At 41.6% G+C, this 23,554-nt stretch overlaps 1 protein-coding gene across 1 annotated transcript in view; it reads right to left on the reverse strand.

Moving 5' to 3' along the window:
- LOC122884195 (leucine zipper putative tumor suppressor 2 homolog) overlaps positions 1 to 23,554 on the reverse strand; it is a 42,403-nt gene that overhangs the window by 13,299 nt on the left and 5,550 nt on the right. The window contains 1 exon segment of the mRNA XM_044213700.1: positions 9,678 to 9,792. The gene's annotated coding sequence lies outside the window, so the exon portion shown is untranslated.

The raw sequence follows: 23,554 nt of genomic DNA on the forward strand, positions 1-23,554 counted from the left end.
CCTGTGTTGGATTATTGCTCCACTGCTCTCCTGTCACTCTTTCCTTTCCCATCCCCCCTTTCCTACGACTCCCTGCTCACTGGTCTATGCAGCAAGATTTTCATCTGCCCCTTCTTTAGCGGCAACACCACAGCGTGACTAACTGAAGGCAAAGCCAGTGTGAAGACGAGAGCAACAGGTGGAAAGTATAAAATTGTCAGATCAGAGCAGGCACTGTGTGGAGGAGGGCAAATGCATCAGCATGCGAGAGAAACCATTCATAAAAAATGCCTTTGTGTAACATTTCTTCCTTTTTGATGGGTGGTCACTGCCTAGTAGAGTTTCAGTGATCACAAAAACAGTAGTCAGTGGTACCCAAACACTTTCCAAAATAAAGCAGGATATTGAAAGAGCATGATGTGAAGTTGAGAGCTTGTTCAGACACGCAGATATATTCCACTTTGGTATACAGAGCCTGGGTGGCCTTGATTAATCCTGAGACCAGTGATCCCAGTGGATGGAGAGAGTGAGACAAAGAGACAGACAGAGAAACTGAGGTAGAGAGAAAATCAACAGGCTAGGTGAGTCACGATAATCCTCGACGGAAAGAAAGAAAATCCACAAGTACAGGCAAGGCAGCAGCACACTGACACATACAATACCTCAGCAAGGCAATCATTCCACACCTATTCTACTCTCCCATTTATTTGTCACGCATCTACTTACTGAAACTCCACAATAAAACTTCAAACAGGCAAGAAAATGGTATTGGGATGAAGTCAGCCGACTCCACAGTAAAATGAGAGAAGTCTTTTAATGTTTTGCCAGAAGACCTGAGGTTATAATATGCCTCCATTCCAACACAATGACTGTCTGTCTGAGTGGTCGCTCACTGTCACCTACCCCCACATGGCTTGGCTTTAAGGTTTCGCAGTGTGTGTGTGTGTGTTTGAGATTGCTGAATGCATGCAAACCTACTCAGTCCTCATTTAGCCATCGCCTCAGTGCCAAGTCTCTTTTCACCCAAACCAGGGAGATATTGTCCTCTTTGGCAAAGTAACATGGTAACATGGCAAAGTACATTGTAGCTTAACAAAAGTTGTGAGTTCTTGCGTCCAGGCTTCTACGGTGCTCTAACTTCATTAAACCTGGTTTTTGGTGGTGACACAAACGGAGAAATAAGGTTTCTAAAAAGTGAGTCTGTGCAGGAGTAATTGGCAACAGGTCCTCCCACAGTTCAGTTTTTTTCCTTCTCTTCTTTTACAACCAACTTGTTGCTGTTTGGAAGCATTGCAATGGCAGCAGAGGCCCACATTTTTCCATGCGCAGGGCGAAATGAGATAGAGAGACAGGAGGAGTGGGAAAAGTAAGGAAGGAAGAAAGCGTGAGTGAGTGAGTGAGTTTTGTGTGTGTGTGACAGACTGACAGCGGACAGGTTGGCTCTTTAGCGTCTCAAAGCATCTGGCCTCAATTCAGACGTGAGAGGCTGCTGGAGAGAGGGGTGACCGAAGCCTACATTTTTTTTCTTTTTCTCTATCACACACACATATAACTGTAGAGAAACTCCCCGTGGGGGTTGACAGAAAGAGCAGCCAGCAAATCTATTGAAATGGGATGACATGAAAGTAGTGACACAGGCCTGTGAAAACACTATGGTCATTTGAAAACTGTCAATCATATGCTTATTTATGGGTCCAGTGTGTTACTTTTACAATGTGTAGTTTTATTCATGAGTTGTCCTGTTAGTTCATCCTCAGAGAGCATCGGCTGACTAAACAAATTGAGGTTGCATGCACATTAAGTGAAGGTAAAATCTTTACCATAAAACAAAGCATATGATCGTGCCCACCCCAAGCTTCACCATGCTGTATGTACTTATTTACTATATACATTAAAAGTAAAGCTTGAATGTCATCATCTGTCATCTGAATGTCATCCTTTTGTCTTAACAACACCCGGGCTAGGTATCATCTGACTTTTTTTTAATAGTAGTGCCAATAACATACCATAATGTCAGTAAGGTATCAAGCTTGATTCTTCGATGCCTTATTTTGTGAAATACAGTATTAACATGTTTTTCAACAAAATACTCTTTTCATTTAAAAAAAGAAGTCAGAAGGCATAGTTCAACATTATCGCTGTCTTTCCAAGAGTTAGATGAGAAGTTTGATACCACTTTCATGTCTGTACAGCCGGTTAGCTTAGCTTAGCATAAGACTGGAAAGAGGGGGAAACAGCTAGCCTAGTGCTGTCTAAAGGTTATAAAATCCAAGGCTAAAGCTCACTAATAAACATGTTAGATTTTGTTTGTTTGATCTGTAAAATCCAAGTGTAAAAATGGCAAGTTGTGATTTTATGGGTTATGTGCCTGGACTATTTCTTGGCAATGACTTTCTGGAGTCTCCACTAGTTTCCTGGCAAACTCACGGTGACAAGATAATTCCTTTAAAAAGTAAAATCAGGAACTATCTGATCAAATAATAAGTAAATAATAAGTAAATAAGATTATAAATCTGACCAGACACTTTATGCTAGCTTTCAGTACTTGACCGTTTTTGATACTGGATGCTATGGACACATTTCAGTTAGCACCAAAAAGTATTGAGTTTCCATACCCAACCCTAAACAGTACTAGAGCTGAAGAGAGCTGGTTTATAGTCAGCTGGCATAGGAGGAAATTGAGGTAACAGCATGTGAAAAAGGGGAAGATGGCTGACATTCCTGGTCCACTCCAAATGTTGGATTTTCCAGGAGGTTTTCCAGCCACTGACAGTTATCCAGCAGCGGTCAGTGGTCAGACCCGCAGACACTGGAAATACCAAGAATGCCAGTGGAAGAGACACAGGGATTAGTCTGGTCAGTGGACTATGGACTACTGTTTGTTAGGATCAATGACCAGTTAAGCCTCAACTCTTTGACTTGGATTTAATACAATAATTGGGGGCAGCTTTGATTTCTTATCAGTGCAGGAGCAGGTCATTTTCTGGAACATGGTGTTTACTGGAGTATATTTTGGAAAATCCAGGTGGCTCAGGCTGTTCTGATTTCTCTTTGTGCCAAATGTGGAGAGAAGAGTCAAGTTTTCCCTCCTAAACCCCCCCCCCTCTGCTTTGGCTGTATGAACAGTGGGAGACCATTGTCTCAGTTTAACAGAGGGCAGAGAGCAGAGAGAAGGGGGGCTGTTATCTCACACTGAAAGCAACAACACTTTGATAATCTGAGGGAGAACAAGGAGGAGGCAGTGACAACGGTCTTGATTATAGGAGAGCGGTTTACTTAATAGCAGGCTTCAGTGAGGAATAGTAGGCCACAACATCTGAAATGGCTCAACAAAGGTGTCACAGCCTTAGTGTGAAATCACTGATCATAGTTGAAGCAGAATATAACGCACACAACCCCCCCCCACACACACACACCAGTGCTAGTAAATACAGCCAGGCAAATGAGTTCCACAGCAGCTATTACATAAGGAGCGACGCCTCAGTTTAACTGTGCCAGCCTCGATGTATAATTCACTTCCACTCATCTGAGAAAATATCTGACATGGCAGATGAAGAAGCACATGTGGATACGTATTCAGACATACTGTCCGCGCCGCTGTAAAGAGAGAAAGATGGAGGGGGGACAGACTGCTGTGGAAAACACTCATTCAGCAAACTGAACAGAAGCCAGGCCGACTTCTAATCTCTCGCTGTCTCTCGGTCCTCCTGTGTTTCTGTCTCTCTCTCTCAGTCTCCGTCCTTCAGTGTTCCACCATGCTTCTCAACTAAAGGCTTTACATAAATACCTGGCATGACATTTAGCTTGACAGGATCACTGGAAAATAATGGAGCTGAGGATAGGAAGTCGAATTGAGTCCAGATTCAAAATGCTTTTGGGTAGTTTGTTTGTTGGGGAATGAAGACATCTTAGTTACAAAAATATGGACTGCTTTTATTTCACACAGTATCATACCTAAACCATGGAGATTCTACGGTGCTGAAAGGGTGTAGGACTTTCACCACATATGTTGTCACTGCTCTGTGACATTCATTAACCCTGCCTAATTTTGTGCTACAGCTGTAGAAGTAAAAACAACACAGTGGAAATAATATTAATTCTACTTTATCATTCAGCAAATAGCAACAAAATTGCATGATGCACTTAACATTACCTGAACTTGTCCTTCTCAAGTTATCCCAAATGCCATGAGTTCTTACTTTAATATGGACGGTAGATACGTTTTTAAGCAAGGAACTTGTTGTTCTCTCCTTTCTCGTGAGTACTCTCCTGCAAAAGTAGAATGGACTATCAGAACCTAACCCTAATAGGAAGAGAACGAAAGGGAGGGGAAACCAAAGGAAAAAGAGAGCAACTTGGAGCTACTTGACTATCTTTTAATACTGTACATATACACACCATACACACACACACACACACACACACACACAGAGGAAGCATGAGTCAACACGGCTGGAGAGGGTTACGTATGTAACCTGCAACACGTAACACATTTACCTCATTTGTTTTGTTTAGAAGAGATGAGGTAACCCATCTTCTCCGTCTCTGTCCACACTCTCACTCCCCTCCACCTCACCCCAAGAGTTAAACTTTACGTCAACATTTGCATCTTGATACCTGCCCATTTACAGCCACTGTGTTTATGGAGTGAAATGTCATGTTTCTTCCACTCCAAAATCCAGTCAGGGTAATCGCAGTCTTCTCTCCAGTGTGCTCTCAAATGAAACCTCAACATGACACAGTCAAACAGACAGCTACTACAAAGAGTTGACTGAATGGACAGGCCTCAAACCACTCTGACTATAAACATATCTGCTGACACATCACTCTCAGGCCATAACAAACTTGATGAGAAACTACAATATGTGACCTGAGGCACACAAGGAGTCTTGTAATTACACGCATAGGGAAGACAGAACAGAAACAACAGCAGCCTGTGTCTACCAGAGTGCATCGTCATCAAAAGAAACACAAAGATTCCCTTTGAGTCTTCTGGATAAAAACATGTTTTGTACGGGTCGTGCTTCTGAGATGCAGCCTAATTGGTCTGCTCTGGTAGAAATATATATGCTGCCTCATGATCTTTGATGTGTGTGTGCAGACAGATTGAATAACACCTTCTTCCTCCTCCTCCTCCTTCTTCTTCCTCCTCCAGGCCAACTGTCCAGAGGGTGGAACAGCTTTTCTAAAGGCTGAAATTTCAAATCAATACCCCGACAGTCTGTAATGAGCAGATTACCCAGGGTCAGGATTAGAAAACCTGGGCTCACAAACCGAAAACTCATCATCCCATCTCAACAAATCCAAGCTACCGGGTCTATTTGTCCCTGCTTGTGCAGGCCAAACGTCTCCAGGATCAACTTCAGAAAACTAACTTAAAGCCAAGGTTAGCTCTGAATCATCAATCTCTGGCAAAATGATTAGAAACCATGTTTTCCAGGGATTCTTTATATATTTATATTATCCAACCATTCAGGTCTCAGTTTATCCAGATTTTAGAAGTCCTCACCAACTTTTTTGGGCTTCACTGGCATTCCTAAACTAGTTTCCAATACTGTTAAAATCAGTGTTTCCATGTGAATGGGCCTGCCAAGAAACATTTGTCTCAAACTCTTTCCATTACACACCTTCCATTATTGGCATTTCCGCAATTGACACCCTCTTAAGTGGCTTCACACTGACTCAATGTGCTCATGAATACAAAGTTTCATCAAGCAAATTTGTTTTGTCTTGTCTTGACGAAACAAAGTCAAAATGGAATAAAGAGCAGGGTAAAGAGAGCCTGAGTTTGGAGAATTTGACACACACACACACACACACACTTATGCAGACACATGCACAAACACACACTCTGTTTCTCCCTCCACACTCACCCCAGTGAGAGCCCTGCATCGCTGCCTCCACTTGTCTCTGTCTCTCTTGGAAAAAAAACAAAGTAAAAATCACTCCAGTCTCTGTTGGCTCAGATTCTTCACGTCTCTCCTTCTTTTTCCCGTCGTCGTCTACCTCTCCTCTACAACACTCCAGCTTCCTGCCGTTTCCTCTGCACCGCACCAGGACTTCATATCCCGACACGAGGACTTTCAAATGAAAAACCCCTTATTTTCCTGTCCTGTCCTCCTCTCTCTTCTCACTTCACTCCACTGTTCCTCTTCTCAGCTTTCCTTCCCTGCTGTCTGCCTTAGCACCGCCTCCCCTCCTCCTTCTCATTCCTTCCCTCCCCTCTCCCACTTTTGTCTACCAGCCCCCCTGCCTCTAGTTCCACTCTTAACACACACACACACACACACACACACACACACACACACACACACACACTACTCTCCTCTGCCTCTCTCTCCTCCCCCTTCTCTTTTTAGCCTGAGCTTCATCCATCCCCTTCTCTTTCACCCATATTCTCTGCATCAACACAATCCTGCGTCAGATTGAACATTTTTAGAAATTCTATCCACTATTTCCGTTCGGTGGGTGTGTGTGAAAGCAGAGTGGCCCACAGGCGTTCGAGGGAATACCTCCTCTTACCCCCAATTTTCAGCATGTATCTTTTAGTTAAATAACAATGCTGTTACCCCCAATTGTGCAATTATCAGACACCGACTACATCAAGAGCTGCAGCCGCTACAGAGGGAGGGAGCGGGTCAATTGACTCATATTGGGTAAATTACATAACATGTTTCTGCTCATTTTTGTGCTTGCACACTCCACATGCTCTCTTGTGCACATGAAGGTGAGCATGGATATTATTTGGCAGGTAACTGACAGCAGGGAATGAATGAGTGTGAATGAATGAGTTTTGAGTGATATGTTGACGTTTTTTGGACGTGAAGTTGCGAGAGTAATGGTGGAAAGAAAAGTGTGTGTGCGGTGAGATAGGCTTACTGTAGCTATATTAAGGCAGCAAATAGAGATTATTTTCATTATCAATTAGTCTGTTGATTATTTCTATGATGAATTATTTATTTTCCAAACTACTTGTGACCTTTCATCACAGGTTATGGCCTTTGCAACTTGAGGAGGTAAAAGTATCTAGTATTTCATAAGATAAAAGCTAAAATTAGACAAAAGTAGGAAAAAATAAATTTTGTGTAACAGAAATTTTAGTTTTTCTTTCTTATCCTTTTAATGATCTTGTGAACCCTCTGATTTATCGTGAAACCTGGTTGGGAACCAGTGATCTAGTAAGTGTCAGTAAAAAGTGAAAAATGCTCATTACAAGTTCCCAGAGCCCCAGCTGAGCCAAAGCGTCTTGTTTTGACCGACCAACAGTCCAAAACCCAAGGACATTACAAATCCTTGCATTTGAGAAGCTTAAAACACCAAATTTTGGCATTTATAGTCATAGTCACACATGCGGGATTGTTGGTCAGTCCACCAGACTGAAATCTCTCAACAACTATTGGAAGGATTTCTAAGACATTTTGTAAAGATATCCACGGTGCTCAGAGGATGAATCCCAATGACTTTGGAGATCCCCTGACTTTTCCTATAGCGCCACCATGAGGTTGACATTTGTGGTTTTTAAATTTCAGTTTGCTACACTAAACTAAGATAGTTAAATATACATCAGCATGTTAGCACTGTCATTGTGAGCATGTTAGCATGCTGATGTTATCATTTAACTCAAAGCACCTCTGTCTAAGTACAGCCTCACAGAGCTGCTGGCATGGCTGTAAGCAATTATTTGATTATCAGAACAGTTAAATTGTTCATTTAGGCCTTTTTTCCGTCAATTCATCATTTGATTAATTCACCAACTGTTTAAGCACTAAACTATTTATTAATAACACACTATACACTACTGCTCTGCTATGTGGTACACAACGCTAACTAAACTAGGTTTATTGTTGTGTGCTTCCATGGAAAACCAGTAGGAGGGCTGAGTAATGCTGGAGAAGTGTGTGTGTGTGTGTGTGTGTGTGTGTGTCCTCTCTCTCTCTTTACTGGAACTTCCCTGTACCTCCCTCTGAGTCCCACGGTGGTATAACAAGTGAGAAGAGAGTTCACTTCAGCTCTCTGACCTTGCACTTTACTGCCATTAACACAGCCCACCTCTCCATGCTGAAAATATAACACCACAAAGCTTTCGAGTCTTTCATGTGTGTGTGACACTGAGTGTGTGTGTGTGTGAGTTTCTATTTCAGCCTCTGAACGGGTATCAAGAACTTACAAACTGAGTGTATCAGCTCAGTGTAACATGTTAAACTCTCATATGAGTCAGCACAGAGCAGGAGAAGAAGTTTAAACTTGTTTATTAAGTAGACCTTTAGAGGGATGAAGCATACCACACACAGCAGAGACAGTCTGCCACCTCTCCATCTGTAACTTCACTCACATCACATGTTATTCTATTTTTGACCTTCATTTATTCATTTATTTCCGTCTGCTAAGTGCCAACTGCCACTGCATTAATAGATTTTTTGGCCACTTGGGGGCAGCGTGATATAATTTTATATAATAGTTGTCGCTAATTTGTTAGCAAGCAGTTGCTTATTTACAAATTCAGCAGATATGGAGCGACATTATCATTAATTTGAAGTCATGTTTCACTTGATAAATTTAAGTCAAATCACTCTCCCTTTAGCTCTGTTTTTGGTCTCCACTTCTGAAAAGAGTTGCCTAGCTGCTGCTGTTGGAAACAATGCTGATGAGAGCCATGCCAATTAACCAAACCAAGCTCTTAAAATCAAAACAAATACCTGAAAGATGCTAAAATGCTCTGTAGAGCTGAGGGGAACTGCAGAGTCTGGTCATTTTATCCATTATTAACATAAAAATATTGATTAGTGCAGCTTTAACCTGTAAGAAACATGTATCAACCAAACTGAGTACGACTTATACCGAGTCCTTTGTATTTTGAAAGTGATCTTGCCTAAGCAGCCGGTGGGTATCATTGTGGGACAGCTAATGAAGGAAGGGGACAGCTGGGAAAGACAGCGAGCAGACAGCAGATCTGTAATGGAGACGGTAGAAAGAAGAGAGGAAGACAGCTGCTGCTGTGTTGACCACACATCATTATCACCCCACGTATCTCACAAACACTGCCCTTTACTGTGAGGCCTTGAGCCGATATGTCAAGATTCAGTGTTGTGTGGCTGCTCATGGCCGAAAAAGAAAACAGACAAAAAACTGATTACTGAGTTTAAGGGCGGTTACACACAATATGTTAAGTTTTGTGAAAGTGTAGATAAAATTAGATTTGTGGCAGAAGTAAACAGATGAAACACACCTTCCCTGACTTCTTTATTGTCACAAGGCTGCTGTGTGGAACAACATGGGCTCAGCCGCAAATTCCTGACCCCTTGACCCCTCATCTCCTCCTCTACTCCCTCCTCCCCTCTGTGTCACACACTCCAACTGCCATCCATCTCCAAACCCAACCCCTAACCGGACACTTCAAAGACAGAGGCCAAGACCCCCATTACCATAAATGTGTGTCTGTGTGTGTGTGTCCGTGTGACAAAGTGACCATGGTGGGTCACCCGAAACTGAGCCCACACCACCAATTCAGACCACTGATCAATGTCCCCAGCTCCCCGAAAGACAGGAGAGAAAAAGAAAACACTGAAGGGAGGGAGAGAAAGAACAAGAGAGGTAGGAGGAGCGGGGGGACGCTTGAGTCAGCAAATATTGAAGGTCATTGTCGTCAGAGAAGGGTTTTGTCTACAGAGGTGTTATATTTTTTGTGAGTGGTTCTTTACCTCAGAGTGTCGCCCAGCGAACTCCTCCTGGAGGATTGGGGCAGACAGGGAAATGGCAGAGAGCTCTCATCCCAGGATCTCACTCCTCTCTGAGCCTCTTCTTCTGCACTTTGTCCTGAGGGAAAACACAGAGCGTTAATGATAACCTGTTGACTCAAAATTACACTAATGTTTGCAGCATTTATATTACATTAAACCTGCAAAAACTGATTTTTTTTGGCCACTTGGGGGCAGCCAGAACAAGTTGTAAACACAGCATTGATCATCGCCTTTTATGTTGATATGTTGAACTTGTTATCAAACAGTTTCTTATTTATACATCCAGCAGTTATGGAGTAACATTATCATTCATTTGGAGTCGTGTTTCTGTCCTCCTGACAAATGTAAGTCCAGTATTCACTCTATTTTAGCTCTGTTTTTGGTCGCCGCCAACTCCTAAGGGAAATATCTGGCTCTTTAGCTGCTAAATGCTCCACTGTCTTCACCAGCTGGTCCCTAGCTGTGTCTGTCTGCAGTTTGGTGCTGAGCAGGTAGCGTACAGTGGGTTGTTGGAGTTTTTTCATGTTTTTAGAGCCGAAAACGATGCTATGAGAGCGGTGAGAGTGAACCAGAATCATAAAGTTGTGGGCCAGACAGCTAAACAATGAGCTGAAACTCACTATAAAGCTCCGTAAAGCCGAGGGAAGCTGCAGAGTCTAGTGCTAATTCTCTGTAGGTTCAACAATACCAGCGACCCCTTTCACATTGTCATCTGATACATTATTATAAAAATATCAATTATAGTGGTTGCAGTGCTGACCATGAACCGCAATGTCCCCAGTGGCTGCATTGAGTTTGTTACTGAAAGTTTTTTTGTATTGTTACACTCCTTTAATTTTGCCTGTAAAATATCCTTGTAACTTTGTAAACTTCTTCCAGAAGGCAAAAAGTTTTCTAATGTAGTGAAGGGAGCTGAGCGGTTTGACGCAGTCGCTCAGTCAGCCGTGTGTTGTTATCTGAAGTCTGAATTTACCAAGCATTCATAGAAAATTAGTTCTACTTAGTACTCAACCTAGATAGTCAAGACTTAAAAATAATAACAACAACAATAATAATAAACTTTATCTATACAGCACTTTTCAAAACAAAGTTGCAAAGTGCCTTAAATGACTTTAGAAGTCTATCTGAAGACTATTAGTTAGATCTAAGCCACCAAAAATACAACCAAAAATACAAAGCATCTAATGATAACCCCAATTCTAAACATGAAAATGAAACTATTGTGCATTTTGTGATACAAACTCATATGTTTGCATGTGCTTCCTGCTTCTAAATGAAGTTACAAAGTGTAAAGAATCAACAACAACTTCACTTCACAGTTAATCAAAACTAATCTGAGCTTATCTGACTTCCGATGAGCGAAATAAGAAATGAATTCCTCTGTGTATTTGATCGTCATATCCACATTACTACAGTCTTTCTTTCTCAAAATATTCTTGTGTGTAAATATCTTATATATCACAGTATAGACTGCAGTGACATGGTATTTGATCAAAAAATTTGAAGTTTGATTTTGTCACTATTGCCACCCCCTGGTGTCCAAACAGAAACAAATGGTCTTCTGTCTGTACACTGGAGGGTTTTATCTTCTTTCACCCTCCCTTTTTCATTTATGCTTTTTTATCTTCTGATCTCACCTCTTCTTTCTCTTTGCTTTCTCCCCACCACCTCTCCACTCTCTCCACAAACAGCCGATGAGGTAATCAGTCTGCTTGTTACAGTCTGATAAGTGATACGATACGAGTATTGATTTTGGCCCCTGTGTCCCGGTGCAGGGGTCAGTCCTGCCATGTCGCCCGGCTGCCAAGCCGAGCCTCAGAGCTGCTTTCAGAAACCACAAACAGATGCTGACTGGACTCTTTCACAGCTACTGTCACAAACAGACAGACTGTAGCAATATGGACAGTCACACTGAAGATTTTCCTTTGTACAAAAAGTATTGTCAAGGCAAATTGTCAGCTGGAGTTCGATGTTGTGTTTTGGCTGCACAGAAAATCAGCTATTCAGGTCAAACTTTGATCAACAATGGATGAAAACATCACATGGTTCCCACATGAATGGACGGTATATATATATTTTGACATTACCCATGACATTATTAGATTATAAAGGTAGAGAAACGTCAGATTGCATTGTTTTTCCATCCAACGCAATACAGATAAAGCAGAAAAGAACAAAAGCTCAACCTTTTCTACAGCATCCATCACCAAACATCATAGGCTATAGAGATGCTACAAAAATGCTAATTTCATTTGGAAAACAGAACATGTAATGTATAACCTTTTAAACTAAATCAATATAATCTATTTCATTCCGACAAATGATTCCAAAAAACATGATTATTGATTAACCTTTAGATTTCCTTACAGCAGTGACGTAGCTGATGTTGAAGAAGCTCAAATAGCATCGATATGGAGCAAACCTGAAATGAAATCATGTGTCGGTCTGTGTCTGTCATCAGAAAATCTCACAAATTTATGAATGAATTTCCATGAAATCTGGAGGTCAGTTAGGCTTTAGGCAGAGGTACGACTGATTAAAGTGGCAATCAGGATCTGGGATTTCTGCCATTAGATGATTATTGTGTTTCAGCCATTTGAGGCCTGATTTGATGGCCACGTGCCTTGTGGTTGTTACTGTGAACTCCAGCGAGACAGCCCAATCATCTGAAGCTGAGCATGGGGTAAAGACAGCATTCTGTCCTGACAGGGAGCCTCCAGGAGGACAGATGGTCAGGGTCTTCCCTGAGGGACAAAGGCGAGGGTTGGGGGTGAAATTGGTGAGATAACAGGGTTGGGGTTAAGTTTATTCAGATGCCCCACACATTTTTTGTCTTGGTAATGCATGCATAAACTTCACAGATATGAGAAATATAGAGAGTGTGGTAACAGGAGAACATGAATGTCTGTACCAAATTTCGATTTAGAAACAGTGATTTGCAAATGCGAGCACATGTACTGCACTGTATGCGCGCACACACACACACACGTATATGCACACATTAATACATAGATGTGACCCAGGCCTGCTTGTGGTCAGCTTTACATCTTTTAATTTTCATAAAACCCACTTCAAGGTCAAAACACAACCTGTGATGCTGTAATGACCTCTGCAGGGGTTGAAGCTCATGAACACATGCACACAGTCACACACGCAGAAACACACACACACAGACACACACATCAAAGCTCCTTTCCATGCACTATCTCTAATCAGGAGATGACATCTCACCCTGTATGATGGGCTGATGTGAACCCATGGGTGCAGATTAGATAGAGATTATTAACCCTTTAGATCACTGGTAGATAGATTACATCGCTATGGCAGCATATGTCCTCACTGCAGGGACGACACTTTATGTGAATACAATGACACTATGATTAAGGGTAGCACTCCCACAGGGTGCTGCAGTATTAACTTCCACTGAGGGTGTTATTAAGGTTATGCAGACCGTGTGCCTTGGGTTCACTTTGTTAATCACAGTGCTTCTAACGTTATATTGGGTTATTCCAGGTCTCTATTTTGTTTCAATGCAGTACTGACGAGGGAGGAGTGAAGGAGGGTGAAGGAGAAAGTTGCTGCCATCACACAAAAAGCGTGGCTAAATCTGTGCCAAGGTGACTCTTGCAGAATGAAAGAGTTCAGCTCAGTCCTTAAAGAATGACAAACACATGAACACACATATTAGACATATATAAGGGTGGGCAATGGGGACACAATTTTGGTATATCACTGTATATGTCACTTTATATTCCCATATCAATATACTGTATATGGTTATATAGTGCATTTTATGAGAAACCGTTTAAAGATAAAATAACTAGGGCTGCAACTAACCATTATCTTCTTTTTCCACTAATCCGCCAATTATTTTCTTAATCGATTAATTGTTATCGTTTTGTTTATAAAATGCCAGAAAAATGCCCTTCGCAGTTTTCCAGAGTTTAAGCTGACGTCTTCAGATCAGACCAACAGTCCAAAACCCACAGATATTAAATTTACAATGATAAAAAACAGAGAAAAGCAGTCAATAGTCACATTTGAGCAGCTGGAACAAGCAAATGTCTGGCATTCTTCCTTGAAAAATGGAAAAAGGTTTATTGATTATCACAATAGATTATGAATTTATTTTCTGTTGACCAACTAATTGATTAATCAATTAATTGCTTTAGCTCTAAAAATAACCAGATAGTAATATCTGTTTTTGGCTAATCCAGTTTATTATATACCATATAAATCACAATACTTACTCATAGTGATGCCAAACTCAGTAAATGCAATATTGAAATAAAGCAAATCTTCTCAGTAATTTGCAACGTTACCCACAATAACCAAATATAGAATACAGCTCTTCTCTGTATCGTTGTAAACTGAATATTTTTGGGGTTTTGGACTGTTGGTCAAAACAGGCAATCTGAAGAAGTCAAGCGGGCTTTGGGAAATTGTGATTTGTATGTTTTACACAATTTTATGAACCATTGATCAATTATCAAGAAAATAAACACCAGATGAGTTGATAATGAAGACAATCAATAGTTGCAGCCCTAGCCTGATAGCACCAGAGATATTTAAGTGATAGCTACCTCTGTATAAACTGAAAAATCGTCATATTGCTCATCCCTAGACATCTGTTAAATAATGGAGCTGACAAGTCAACAGCACAGTTTCTACACCAGAATAGAATCAATGGGAATAGTAAAACACTTCCCAGGAATAGAGCAGTCAGGTAATGCAATTTCTATGTATCTCTCTTTCCATTTTCGCTGTCATTAACCAAGCACTCATTGTTTTCTGTGCCCGGCACTTTGCCGGCTGCCGCTGTCATTTTTCCAAGAAAGTGGAAAGCTGCTTTGTTGCCATAATATGCCCTGTGTGATGCTTGGCCCACTTTCCAGCCTGCTTTCATTGTGTAAGCACACATACATAAAACATGATTTGCTCCTTCAATTTCTGACTTTTATTCAGCAGGGATTTGGTGGCAGACAACATCAGAGCCACGAAAAGCAGAGCAGAGCAGCGGCGTAATGCATCTCTCCCTCTGATCCTCCGAGTGAGAGAGGGGAAGACAGATAGAGAGAGAGAGTTGGCTACGTTACAGAGAACAAGGTTTAATCACTGACCTCTAGACTTACAACTGAAGACAAATGGCCATGATTAATGAGGGCTATTCATCTTATAGGTTAAGAAAAAAAACACAATGGGAACTGCATTTGCCCAAGCTGCTCTGCTAGATCTATCTACTGTATATATTAAACTCCACTCCTCTTAGTTTGATCTTCACTTGTGATCAAGGAGCTCGGGTCAGGCTTGGTGTAGATCTAGTCCTGTTCACTAGAGGGCAGCCTGTCTAAGTCTGGCAACTGTAATGATGGCTGTTCTCAATTAAAACTGATTTGATATTCAGGGAAACACTGTTAGTACAAGAAGAAATAACAGTGTATACATTGATTTTAATACCTCCTTTACCAAACTGGACCCTTAATCTTTTAATTTCTTCCTTAATTCCTTAATATAATCTTTTTCACCTTAATCCAGCAATGCACACCTTCAAGCATCAACTGAGACCAGAGCACAGTCCTGGAAGAAGTACTGAGATCCTGTACTGAGGTAAAAGTGCCTAAACAACAACAAACAACGAAAAAGTAAAATGTACTTAAATGATCAAAAGTAAAAGTACTTGTTCTGCACGCCACTTACATATTATTACATATTACATTATTAGATTGTTAACACTGATGATCAATGTGTAAGCAGGATTTTACTGTTGTAAATGTTTGAGGTGGAGCTAGTTTTATATACAGTTAGTTTAGTGGTTTCCAACCTAGGAGTCAGGCTCCTCCAAAGGGTCAAAAGATAAATCTGGAGGGCGTGAGATGATTAATGAGGCTTAGAAAGAAAAGTTCTGCTACACAAATTTGTATTTCTTTTTCGGACTTTTCTCTAATCTTTTATTGTGAAATATTGGATAATTTGACCTCTTTGGGCCTCGAACAGCTATTTAAATTAAACCATCTGAGAAGTTTAGAGGGGATATCACTCTTAGACATCTGAAATGTGACAAGAGACCCCACCTAGATGCTGCTTTTTCGTAAAGGGTCACGAGGAGAATGACCTCATCATGTACAGTACTCAATCCTCCCTGAAGTGAAACGGCTAATCGATACACTCCTCCTCTAACTCTCCTCTCTCTACACCCTGTAATGTTCCTCTAAGATTTCAGATCTTAAGTCATCCTCCTTGGTGGCCAGATTAGATGACATGAGATCTGGGGGGCCGCAGCAGCTGTGGGTCAAATCTATCTCTGTAACCGATCTTAAGGGCAGCAGCTGATGCTCGGCCAGCTGAACACAATCAACGTCTAGTATGAAAATCATACTAGGATGATCTTGCATTTTCACAGACAGCTGATGACTAATGAGGGTCTTCTGTGGGGAAACTTTGAGACGTGGGCAGGAGGAGACTGCACAGAGGAAATAAGTAATAAATAAATAATAACAGGGGAAATTAACAAATGAGAAAAAATACTGTAGGAAAGTTTTCCTTTTCCTTTTCAGCACTTCACCCGCAGCTGGAGCCTCAAGCTTTGTCTTGGCTTTTGTCTGTCTCCAGCTTTATCAGCCTGCCGCTGTTGTTCTAACAATTTGTCTGTCTGGAGGACGTGAATCATTTCCTTTCATTCACACACTTTGTCTCCTCTCATATTATTCTCCCTGTCTTTAGCTTTTCTTCCATTATTTCAAATACATTTCTATGCACAGATTCCCTCTTTCTCAGCTCAAAGGAGTGGGAACATAATATGCCAAACGAGAGCTCTGCACATACTTCACAGAAACACACTAAAGCACCTGTCAGCATCTGGCTGCACTTGAATTGTGCACTGAACTTAAACGCGGAGAAAGCTGAAATGAGACAAACAGCATGAGAGCCGTTGCTGTCACGCTTCACGGCGGCTGCAGAAAACTGAAAGATTTTCGTCTCTATCACGTTTCACCATCCATGACTACCGCAGGGTGGTTGGTGCTGTCACAAGAACACACGGAAACCACTCTGACGGTGCATATGTGGTTAGTTTTTTTGTCCACAGATGAGTGGTGGAAGAAGTACTCAGATTCTTTAAAGTATTTAAAGCAAAATTGCTTATTATGCAAAAGGACCCCGTTTAGTGCCATACTGTTATATACTATAATATTGTATTATTATTAGTGTTGCATTAATGTGTAAGCAGCATTTCAATGTTGTAGCTGCCCGAGGTGGAGCTAGTTTTAACTACTTTCTATACAGTGAGGTAGTTTAATCCAGTGGTTCCCAACCTGGAGGTCAGGCCCCTCAAAAGTGGTCGTGAGATGATTAACGTTGGAAAGAAGAAAAATACTGCTTCACAAATGTGTATTCATTTTTTTTTACTTTTCTGTAATCTTTGCTATTTTGTGAAATATTGTATAATTTTACCTGTTTGGGCCTTGAACAGTTAGAGGGGAAATGTCTCTTTGTTGGGACTGCTAACAACTCACAGACATCCAAAACGTGACAAGAGACTCCAAGTAGATTCTGTTATTTTGTAAGGGGTCACAAGACAAAAACAAGCCAATGTAGTGTATTTTATACACTTTTATTCATGTAAAATCTTAATCTGAAAAGTAACTATAGCTGTCAGATAAATGTGCATTAAAAGTACAACATTTCCTTCTGAAATGTAGAAGTGTAAAGTAGCATAAAATGCAAATACTGAAGTTAAGTATCTCAAAATTAGTTACTTTCCACCACAGACATACCAATCTGTGCCACAGCTGAAAAAAAACTCTTATTTACAAGACTATGATTAGTAACCAACAACAGAGCAAAGAAAAAGAGCATGGGAGCCTTGAGATGATTTCAAAGTACTACCTCTATGTGCTACAGTATACTACGTGGTGGGAGTGAAATCATGAGAGTGAATATTGTCTGGCTCTCTGCAAGTGTACAGACGCCTGCACACATGCATGTTGTGAATGCTTGCGTTTATATGTGTTCACGAATGTGTGCCTGTAATTGTGTGTCCTCTGCCACGGCCACAGTAAGTGTGTTATTGGAGCAGGGTGAGCTGGGGGCAGAAACAAACGAGGTCCTGTGCAACTCCGAGACTGTTCCATGAATCATCCAGGAACTTATACAGTAGCTGGCCAGTCCTTGCAGCCTTCAGCTCACAGTTAATAACTTCCCATGCAACTTTTCCCATCGTGGGCTGATTAAAAAAAAACAACATAAAATCCATTTGATTTTAGCCATTTTCCGCCCAAAAACAAAAATAAATGGCCAGTGTTTAGAATTCATGTTATCGACTTAATGTAAGAAAATTAGAGCTGTTTTTGTGCAGTAGAGCAAAATCGGGGATCAAATGTGTGAAAATTAAACCAAAATCACTCTGAGCCAGCACTGCTACAGTGAATACATACATAAACTAAAAAAAAGGCAAACACTGAACACCTCCTGTATTTAGTTTAAAACAGGAGCTATTTCCTTTGCCTGTGACTCAGTTAGATCATGTGAATGTGTTTTTGTGTGTGTGTGTGTGCATTTGCCTGTAACAGGTACAATAAACAAGTGCACTGATGTCATCCAAGCCAGAAGGGAACACGTTTCTCTTTCTGAAACACATGCATTCACCTGCACATGTGCTTGTAGCTGTATGTATGTGAGAGGAGGGGGGGCAGATATGCAAATATGATCTAAGAACAAAAAAGAACTTGAAGGACATGGGAGATGGTGCACAGTTAATTTATTCCCAAGATTAAGAAGTAAAATCTGGGAGAAGATGTAACAAAAACAACTTTGGTGTGTACTCTGTGTCTGTATTTTGTGTGTTTTAAATTGAATACCGTTCTCTGAAGTGCGCCATTTGACTCAAAAGACAATCTTTTCACCCAGTGAGCTGAGTGGCATGCAATGTCACCCACATTTCACAGCATATTTATGTCAGACACTTTGACTGTTAACTCAAGCACCTCAGCGCCTTACACACACACACACACACACACACACACACACACACAGTGTGTAATTCTCTTTTACTCGTACTTCAGTGGCAAAGGTCAGGGTACCTACATTTCTGTGACAGCCTGTATTTACACCCTCATGGTATATACTGTGTATGTGTGTTTGTATGTGTATAGAGTTAATGGAGACTGACATGAAGACTGACATGGATGCTGAGCTGTGCTGCGCTGGGCCAGGCGGTCTAACCCCACAGCAGGGATAAACTATAAATAGACTACCTCATCCAACCCCAACACACCCCACCCCCTCTTTTTTCTCCTGTTTCCTCTTTTCCTTTGGCTTTATCTGCAGACCTTTTATTACACTCACTCTCTTTTTTAACAGCTTTTTGCTTTCCATGCCCTCCACCAACTCCATGTCCCTTCCAAATTTTCGTCCCTCACCTACATCACCTCGCCTTCTCCTCTCTGAATCCCCATTTTCAGTCTCCTTCTGTCTTTTGTCTCTGAAGAGAAGATATCCAAAATACTGGAATAACAAATACACCAACGCCAATCTTGTGATCTCAAAAGAGAGGGGGATAGTGTGTGGGATGGGGAAAAGGGGGAGATGGGCTAGTTAAGGGGGGAGACAGAGTTATGTAAGTGAGGCTAATCCTCTTCCAACCCTGCATAGTAAATGAGACAAGATGACACTGGCCTCATTTTATCCGTTCATCTCTGCATCCCCCCGCTGCTATCCCTCCAAACCACTCCGTCTCCACCTTAATCTATCTGTTTGATCTTTGACAGCAGACTATAGCTATGTTTTAAACTCCGCAATCCAGCAAATCCTGGCCTGCTGACAGTGAATGGAAGTTTGAGATGTAGATGAACTACAATTCATGGTTTAATCGCGAAGGCGCATCCCTTGCTCAGGCTTTTCTTTACCCTCATATCAACGATAACATCTGATTTTTGAGAGCTCTCTTATGTAACACAAGCCAGTGAGAAAATAATTGAAAGGATTGGGACATAATCCTGTTCAACAAACTCCACTGACAACAACTATAAATATTCCAGATCCTTTCTAGTATTGAATGCCAGACATTTGTGTTCTAAAAGTGGCGCTACTAATGACATGTCTTCAAACTTTATGATACAATACTTTGGATTTGGATTAAAAAAAAAACAAAGGTCTAGCTCCCCCCCACATGACCCTCACCCCTCCAGCTCCTCTCTTCTCAACTCTAACCCGACAGTCTGACCTCTTCTAAACCAGTCCCCTCTCGCCCGACACCCTAATCTGTCGAGGTATGTGTAGCTCAGAAAGGTCAACAAGGCCAGCAGAGTGAGCTCATAACACCAGGCTGCCTATCAGGTATTACAGCATACAACTATTGAGTATAATTCTCTCACAAGGAAACATAAGACATGCATACATAATATGTGAACGGTTTCAGTTCAAAATTACCTCTTCTGAACTTTGTTTGTAATTAGCTTGGTTGGTTAGAAGTGTGCCCTCTTGCACCTGTAACCACACACAACAGTGATGTCATGGTGCACTGACAGCGTGGAGTACACTTCTACATCGCTACAGCAAGGTGAGAAGTTAAACCACTGGAAGTCAGCAAAAACCCCAAAACCCAATAATGATATCATAATCACATTACTTAAACAATTCTTTTTAAAGAATCTCTTAAAAGGTCCAGTATGTAGGATTTAGTGGCATCTAGCAGTGAAACTGCAGTTTGCAACCATTTGAAAACTGCTCGTATCACCCTCGCCTTCCAAGTGTGTAAGAGAAACTATGGTGGCCACAAAACTTGCAAAAAAACATGAACAGCCCAATCTAGAGCCAGTTGTTTGGTTTGTCCATTCTGGGTTACTGTAGAAACATGGTGGTGCAACATGGCGATCTCCGTGGAAGGGGACCTGCTCCCTATGTAGATATAAACGGCTTATTCTAAGGTAATGAAAACACAACGATTCTTATTTTCCTAAATTACCCTAAACATATATTTGGCATTTCTGTACTGCAACCTCTTATTACTCTTTTTATCAATATAGCTGTGATTAGCTAAAATTGCCCAATAATATTGGCCATCAGTCAGATTCTATTACCTTCATTAATGAGTTTTGTAACTTAAAAATCAGCCATCAGTCTTTCAGTTAAAAGACAACATTAATCGACAGATTAATCAGATGACTTTTTAACTTTTTTAATTTTCCTAGAATGCAGAGGGTCTATATGAGCCACTGGTAGAGGATTCACAACTTGATAACCCCAACTTTTTTTCAGAATGGATTATTACTGATCTGTAGGGCATCATTATATTGTTTTACCCCCAATCCTCCTGCTCAGACAGGACGCTCCACTAAACTTTGACCTACTTCTGTCTGCCCTCAGTCTGGGCCGGGGGGGGGAAGACCCCAAACACAGTGAGCTTCACGCTGATGCAGCCTGTTAATAATAATATGACTATCATAGACTCATTTGGACAATACATCTTTTGAATGTGAATGTCAAATGGCAGAGGGAAGCTGAAGGAGGCTTGAGGACGCGTGCATGTGAAAGAATCACACTGGACTCATTGTTTAGTACATTTAAAATTCAGCTGAGCGCGCGCGTACACACACACACACACACACAGTATATCTCATGCTGAGGACTTGATTTCACTTTTCTGCTGATCAGCCACAAGACAAACCCTGTCCTTCATCTTTTTATCCGCACTGTGTCTCTCGTTTCCAAGAAATCTCACTCAGCAGATGGACACAATCCTCCATAACCAATTCTCTGCAGGATAATGCAGAACAGACAAAGACATGGCGACACAAAGACGGACAACACCTCCAGGATTCAGCTCTGTCGGTCTGATCCCAAGTCCCAATGAAACTGAGCTGAAACCAGTGACAGCATCACTTCATAAACTGCACCTATGTTTATCTGCCAAATGTTTCATAAGCGCAGGACAGCTTCCAGGCCAGCTGAGTCCTGGCAATCCGCATGTGACAGGACTGCCGCTGAGGGATGTGGACTGGCTTGGACGAGAGGGTGGTGGGTGTTATGTTACCGAGACCACGACTGGGACGCCATCCCAGAGGTTCTCTGAAGAATTCTGGGAACATCAGGCCCCAACATGTGTGTATGAGAAAGAAAGAGATGGAGGCATGGGTGATGAGGGGGAAACATCTGTCAGCAATTAAAAAGGAGGGATCAATCCCATAGTTCATGCAGAGATACGCTGGGGTCATGATGTAAACACTTTCTCATGGGTAAAACTTCCCAGCCCCGCGTCTTCCTCTCCTCTCCGCTTCCACAGACCACAGTTAACTCAGGCTAGTCAGCTGACACATGAAGGGGGAGGGGCACTGTGTGGTACGCATTCTGCCGAGGGGTCATCTGGCAGACGCATCCTCCGAGCTGGCTTCACTCCGCCGAGCAAAACACTCACACACATACAGGGAAAGTAGCTGGCCAAGAGGGTGGAGGAAATCTAATCTATAAATCAGACACATGTCCAAACAACTGGGTGTCAACAGATCTTTGCTTATGTTATTAGCTCAGAGGTGCCCCGCTCTAATATGCTGCACTGATTCAATTCTGCTGAGGTAGTTGTTATAGACAGGGCTGAGAAAAAATGTGTAGTGTTTTTTTAAAGACAAAATCATATCTGAGAGGCTCCTCTAAAAAATCCTGAGGAAATTACAACCAAACCAACAGGGGCCCATAAGCTTTTAAACCAGATCAATAATTCTTCCCTTGCTGGCACAAATCAGGTTTCCAATAGAGGCAAATCAACAAACAGCTTAATCAATGGATTTCTCACTTGTAAGGAAGCTGGGTTGTTAGTCACGTAAAGAGCTCAATTCTGACTTGCCACCGGATTTCTTCTCTGATTTTAAGCTAGAAGAAGAAAAATGTCTCTTGACTGAACAATTCAAAGATACCAGAATGAGTTATCTTATAGGCCACATTGCTACCAATAAAAACATTTGTTGTGGCTGAAAGGTCGTCTCCAGCCAGTCGTCTCCCGACCTCCTAAAACCGTTCGTCTGCTACCAGGCAATGAGCCTCAATTCTGGACCTAATACTTGTGTCATCCATCAATCTTGTGTTTGTGTGTATCTGTGTGCGTGGTCTGCTGTTTCAGCACTGGCCATTTCGGACCTCATACATCAACCTCCTGACAGCGGTGAAGTGACGCTTTGTGACATATGAGGCCACTTTACCTTCTTCTCGGAAGGAGAAAGAGAGTAAGGGAGAAAGGCAGTGCTTTGCTCAAATGGATCAAAACTGTTTCCATGTGTGATGATGCGCTCATACTTTGCACACAAGATAGCTGCTGCATTTGTACACTGCCACGGTTGATATCTACTTACATTTAACTGTAATTTTTGTTGCACTGTAACATAATGAGCAAACAGCAATTTCAGCAGAGTAATCAAAGTTTCTCTACAGTATCTTTGGGGCGCAGTGAACAAATGCATGAGTGTTGAGAAAACACAGTTTGATTGACCTACTAATGGATGTTTGAAGCAGTTGGCAGACTTTAGCACTCCTGGTTCTAATGTGATCTGTGCCAGAGCTCTGCCCACTAATGTCCATTATACACAGACTAACTCCACTCTGCATTGATTCTGTCTCTTCTTACAGACTGTAAGGGCTTTCAGAGCCCATCTCTGCCTGCCATATCAGCTATCAGATTCCAACAGCAATTGAATTGATCTGAAATCTACTTGTGCAAAAAAACAACAAAAAAACCAACAAACACATTTTGAGTCAATTTGCGAGTTCATGGGGAATTTTATGGCTGCTTTTGGGTGTTTTTAAGTCTACAAAAGTCAAAGGGGGTAATGACAGGCTGAGACTGGGGACAGCTT

This window comes from Siniperca chuatsi, linkage group LG11 (assembly GCF_020085105.1).
Source record: "Siniperca chuatsi isolate FFG_IHB_CAS linkage group LG11, ASM2008510v1, whole genome shotgun sequence".
Classification (NCBI taxonomy): domain Eukaryota; kingdom Metazoa; phylum Chordata; class Actinopteri; order Centrarchiformes; family Sinipercidae; genus Siniperca; species Siniperca chuatsi.